Source organism: Balaenoptera borealis (genome assembly GCF_965194805.1).
Source record: "Balaenoptera borealis genome assembly, chromosome: 12".
NCBI classification, from domain to species: Eukaryota; Metazoa; Chordata; class Mammalia; order Artiodactyla; family Balaenopteridae; genus Balaenoptera; species Balaenoptera borealis.
The window spans coordinates 45,110,326-45,116,557 of record NC_138869.1 but is presented as its reverse complement, the minus strand read 5'-3'; the positions used below and the strand labels follow the sequence as shown (position 1 = coordinate 45,116,557).

The following is a 6,232-nucleotide window of genomic DNA, read 5'->3' as shown; positions in this document are numbered from 1 at the left end:
TCCAGATGGACTGGCAATCTAAAGGTGACAGGTAAAACAGTAAAACTTCTAGAATATAACATAAGAGAATATCATCATGACTCAGAGTATGCAACCATTTTCTTAAATAGGCCATAGAAGGTATTAGGGGGAAAAATTGATAAACTGGCCTACATTAAATGAAGAACTTCTGTTCATCAAAGAATGTAATTAAAAGCAAGAAAAGTGAAGGCCCAGAGGCGGGAGAAGAGACAGTTGCGGCACACATATAGAACAAAGGACTCACCCAGGACTGGAATAAAGAACTCCTAAAAATCAATAGGAAAAAGTATCAGGCAATCCAATAAAAGGCCTGAACAGGTACTTCATATAAACATATGAAAAGATACAGAACTCTATTAGTTAGGAAGAAAATGCAAATTTAAACCACAAAAGTGCTAGAGAGAACTCTCATATACACTGCTGGTGGGAGTGTAAAATGGTACAGGCGTTTTGGAAAACTGTTAGGCGGTATCTACCCTATATATGCCCTATGACCTAGCAATTCTACTCCCAGGCATACACCCAGCAGACATATGTACATAGATTCACCAAGACATGCACAAGATTGGGTATAGCAGCATAATCCATAATAGCCCCACCCTGAAAATCTAGAGTGGAATGGATAAAATGCAGTGTATTCAAACAATGGAATACTGTACAGCAACAAGAATGAAGTAATGCCACACTCAATAAAATAGCCCACACACATAATGGTGAATGAAAGAAGCCAGATACAAGAGTATGTGCTGTATGATTCCATTTACATAAGGTTCAAAAGTAAGAAAAGCCAAACTCTGGTGTTAAAAGTCCCAAGGGATTGACTACTCTTGAGATGTAAGCACCTTGGGGGGGCAGGAGGGGCATTCTGGAATGCTGCCACGTTTCTTGATCTGAGTTACTGATTACATGGGTGTATTCACTTAGTGAAAATAACGGAGCTGATTTGTGTACTTTTCTTTATGTATAATATACTTCGATTAAGAGTTTTAAAACAAATTTTTAGTGCCATTTCATTGTTGTTAAAACAGAAAAACTGACATCCATTTAGAAACCAAAAATAAATCATTAAAACCTAAAGCGGGGGCTAATTCTGTCTAGATGACAGTAAGAAGTACGTTCTCCAAAGAGAAGAATATCTCGGGGCCCCCAAGCACACCAAGAAGACAGCTACCTGGACACCAAGAGGAAAGCACACTCCCTCACACCCTCCTGACTCTAGGAGACAAGCGAATACAACTGAGGGATTCACCAACAAGGTCACACAAATTCTTCTGTTGCAAAAGCTAACAGAAAGATTACACACCAGCTTGAATTTCAAGATTCCTTTGCTTTCCAATTCCTGTCCCCCATCAGTGGGGCCTTGAGAACACCTGGTTACATCTTGTAATGCCACAGAAGTCACCCAAAAGGGAAACTGAGGCTTGAATAACTGTGTCAGTGCAGTGGAGGAGCAAGAAAGAGGGATCTTGTCTTCTGGCTTCCTGTCCAGGGTCCCTTCTGCTACATGAGGCTGCCTCAGCCACTGCAGGTGAGCTAAAACCGTAAAGGAGCCAGAACAGCTGTGCATCTACCTCGGGAAGCCCTACCCTCCCGGGGAAACTTAGAAAGAGGTTCACCCATTGCCCAGCTCAGTAGCTTCTCCCCACGATAGCAGAGCAAGCTGAGGGAAGGTCTCGTTCTCTTCCCTGCAGCCCATGGCAAAGCCCCTCCCTGCACAGCTCCAAGGGGGAGGCTGCACCAGTTCCACCCCATCGGGACGGCTCCATGGGACTCAGCCATGAGGTGGTGGGCTCCTCTGTGCCCATCTCCAGGGGGGCGGTCCTGTGTGACATTGTACAGCCCCTGACCCTCTCTGGGTCTCCACTGTCACATCTGTAAAGTAAAGGGGTCCTCACTGGGGGTAGAACAAGAGTACAGCAAAAAGAATAAACGCACATACACACTTCTCATTTCTCAACACCTTTCTGCACCCACCACCTCACTTCATCTTCATCCTGGGGGGCTGGGGTTACCGTGGCCCTCTTCCGGCTGAAGAAGTGTAAGCTCAGAACACGAGGAGATTTACCTATCGGTCTCAGAGTTAGCAGAGTAGCAGGCAAGGTGGCAAATGCAATCTGCCTAGGCAACCCTGGTGCAGGGACCCTCAGAGAAGCCACCAGCCTGACTCAGAGGCAGCACTCAGTTCAAATGGAGGCAGCCCTCGGGGCCTGCCCACCCACAGGGATGGGTAAGGGCAAAAGAGAAGGAAGCAGGAAGGCCGCCTGCTCCACAACACTGGGCCAGCCCAGAGAGCCAAGCCACAGGGGCACTGCCTCAGCCTGCACTACCTCTCCTGAGAGACCAGTGAGTCTTACAGCTGGGGTCCAGTGAGGCCTTGCTACAGTGGAAAGGAGGCCCAATTCACAGTGAGGCTGTGGTTGCCATGCTGCACCTCTATCCAGCCGGCCTGGACCCCACTGGCACCCTCCCCTCCCACACACACTTCCCTGAAACAGCTGGACCAAGCTCGCCTGCCACCTTGTCCTGCCCAAAGCCATCCCAGTACTCACCTGGCTTCCCTCAGCCCCACTGCCCCCTCCCTCTAAGTTTCCTCCGCCGACTCCTCTGAAACGCCCGCAGGGCGAGCCTCAGGGCACTGATGGTGCCCCCAGTTCTCCCCCTTTGCTGTCTAAGCTCTGAACCCAGGGGCCCTCATCTAGCCCCACAGCTTCAAATCCCACTACACAAGCACCTCTCAACAATCCAGATGCCCGCCTGCCAGTCTCTCCCCACTTAGATGTCTAATAGTCATCTCAGGCCTAAAGTGACCTAAACTGGACTCCTGATTTCCCCTTCAAGACCACTGTCCCCTGGACTTATCTCAGGAACAGGTCCCGCCATCCACTCAGCTCACTCACCCGACAGCCCATCTGTCAGGACGTCCCGGAACCCTGTCGGAGGGCCACTGCCTCACACCTGGGCTAATGCAGCAGCCTCCTACCGCCACACACTGTCAGGGCAGGGCACTGGTGCTCAGGCCTCCAGTGGCTCCCCATCACCCTCAGAGGGAGGTCCAGCCCCTGGGGCCCCAGCCTCCCATGGCCTCTCTACTCTCATGCCCACCCTACGCCCCCAACCTTTGACCCTACTCCTGCCACACAGGGATTCTTTCTGCCCCTGAAACAAGCCAAGCTCCACCTAGCTCGGAAGGCTCTTCCCTACATCTTGGCATCCCATCCCTCCCACCCCCACCCCTCACTCCTACCCCCTCTATCTCAAACCTCCCACTCAGAGAGATCTTCCCAACCGAAGGCGGCTGTGCAGCACACGCACGCACACACACACCCCCACCCCCATCCTAGCCCTCACAAGTTCCTGACGTTATCTTCCCTGTTTACGTGTACTTTACTAACCACCCACTCCTCCCATGGAAGCCCCTGGAGGCAGGGAGGCAGTCTTATTCACAGGCTAGATCCCCAGGGCCTGGCACACAGCTGGTGCTCAATAATACTTGTTTGGTGGCTGGCTGCAGAGTTCCTGCAGTCAGAAAGGGCAGCTAATGCTCCAGGGAAAGAAGATGTTCTACTTCCTTTTGTCAAGGGAGAATGTCAGGGGAGTGATCAGAGATTTCCAGAAAAATGCTGTACCAGAATCATCTGGGGAACTTTAAAAATGCTTTGATTCTAAGATCCTGACAGGAGGTTTGGGATGGGGCCAGAGAAGAGATTGCAAATTGTCTCCCCAGGTGATCCTGATGCACTGGTAGGTCTGAGGACCTCTGACTGAACCAACATCTTTATTTTACAAATGAACAAGTCACGGCCCTCCAAGGGGATGACTGAATCCAAAGTTTCAACACTGGTTCATCAACAGGTATCTGTGTTGGGAGCCCAAACCTCCCACCCACAAGGTTCTCTCTCTCACTGGCTCTAAGACCTTAGGGTCTGAGCAGAGGTGGGGAAGAGAAGGTCAGTCCTTAAGATGAATGGGAACTGCACACCTCGTCAAGGTTGCAGCTCTGCAAATCCACTTTGTTAATCTAACATCTTGCACTAAAAATGAATTCCACCTTCAAGGAATTAGGGCTAGGCTGAGTAAAGCCAGGGTACCAGGAGGATGTCCTCTTTGCTTCCATCGGAAACACAGCGGGCTCCACCCACTGTCACTCAGCAGAGAGGGCTGGAGGACCACTTGACTTCCCTGCTTCCAAGAGGGCAGAGGATAAAGGACAGACACCCATGTTTATAAAAGGCCCATGGGCAAGATCTTGAGCTGGACACTTCTTGGACCTCTTTCTCTGTGCTCCTAGCTACTGAAGAGGTCAGAAGCCATGTCTAGGATAGGGAGGCTCAGAGTTTTGAAGATCTGCTTCTATCCCAAAGATGTGATGAATGGAGCTGAGATTTGAACCACATTACCTGGCTCCAAAGCAGATGCTCCCCGCTAAGCCAGGCAGCTCCCACCAGGCAGCCTGATGGCAGTTTCTGTGTGTGATGGGAAGGAGGCCCCTTCCTGGGGGCCGCTTGTTCCCAAGCACCTTGGGTTGAGGAGTGGAGAGGGATACAGGGCCAGGGCCTAAGGGACCATCCAGGATTGGCAACACGGCAAAGCACTGGCACAAGAGGTCCCTTCAGCCTCAGGTTTCCTTGTCTATTAAACAGGGAGAAACCAACACCTACCTCAAAGGGCTGCTTTGGGGACTGAACAAGTCACGAGATCCTGTCACAAACGGCCGTGTAAATGTTGTGACTGCCAACCTGCAAAAGGCTCTCAACCCAAGAGGCAGTCACCTCCTCAAGTGACTTAGCAATCAGGCTGTTGGGCATGGGGTGTGGCCACGTGGGGTGGGGACAGAGACAACTTCCTGAGAGGTGATCAGGACGTGGACAAGTCAGACTCCCCCCAGCTCACTGGGCTCTCCTCCACCGCCCCCCTCACTGCCCTACTCTGCCCCCTCCCCACTTGCTAGCCCTTCCCTCCAGCTCCCTCTTCTGCCCCCATCCGGCCAGGACCTTCCCCGGCGCACCAAAGTCAGAAAGTTTCAACGTGCTCCCCTTTGCCTTGGCACTGCTCCCACTCTCCACATGCACATTCCTTGAGTGTGAAGATCACAACTGTACCGCTGAATGGTCAGCATTTAACTGCACTGGGTGCACACACAGAAGGTCAGGGATACGCATGTGCTGGAGACACCAGCCACGCAGACTGACAACTTCAAAGCCCTCTGCCCCAACTCTAGGCCTCCCAAGACCTGGCTCTGTGGTGCAATGTATAGCACATTGGACTTTAGGCCCCCCAGGCTGATCTGATGGTCCCCTGGGTTTCCACCTGCCCTCTCCCTCTTAGCTCTCAATAAATGGGAGTTAGGTAGAGACATGGTCTCTTATGAGATGGACCAGAGGAAGCAAGTCCTCCAGAGATGCACTATCCTATAAGACAGCCATAAGTCAAGTGTAGCTGTTCAAATGTAAACTATTTAAAATGGAATAAAATTAATGTCCTGTTAGCCACATTTCAAGGGCTCAAGAGCCACATGTGGCTTGTGGCTATGGTACTGGACAGCACAGATTATATGTAGAACACTGAACAGTGCTGCTCTGGTCTCTAGAGCCAGGTGAAAAACAGGAACTGCTGTTGAACCTGAAAGCTGACAGCCAGACCTTGGCCCTGAGATCACATCCAACCCCTGAGGGGCTGGCCAGGCTGACAACCAGTCTCCCTGTCTCAGGGCAGAAAGAGACAGCCTAATACAGGCCAAATGTCAGTAGAGCCAACAGCCAAGGGGCAAGTGTTTGTGCCAAGTGAATCACCTTCAGAAGCCACCATTTGGCTGCTGAGAAAGAGGTGAGAAAAGAAAGTGGCCTCAGAGTGCTCTGCTGGATGGCATGGTAGAGAGATGCCACAGAACTTCACCTACAGCCTTGAACTATTCACCTACTCACCCAGCTTGGAACTTCTGGATGAGCATCAAGAAATGAGGTTCAAATACTGCAATACAGAAATATGTGCCCTGGCAAGCTGGCCGCCCTTGCAGCTGCAAGCCCTGGCTCCTGCAGAACTTGGCCACCAAAGCACCCAGCAGCACTTTCAGACCTCATCCCTGCCCCAATCCCTGCCAACTGCTTGCTGTCAAACCCTCTGGAGCATCCCCCACTCTCCCTTCTGTGCCCCTGGATGTTCCCATCTCTGAACTGCTCCCATGGAACATTCCTCTCCAGCTTCTTTAATACTC

The 6,232-nt window shown here is 51.2% G+C and overlaps 1 protein-coding gene across 7 annotated transcripts in view; it reads right to left on the bottom strand.

Moving 5' to 3' along the window:
* The window catches only part of CCDC12 (coiled-coil domain containing 12), a 63,706-nt gene that overhangs the window by 48,817 nt on the left and 8,657 nt on the right, over positions 1-6,232 (bottom strand). The window lies entirely within an intron of this gene.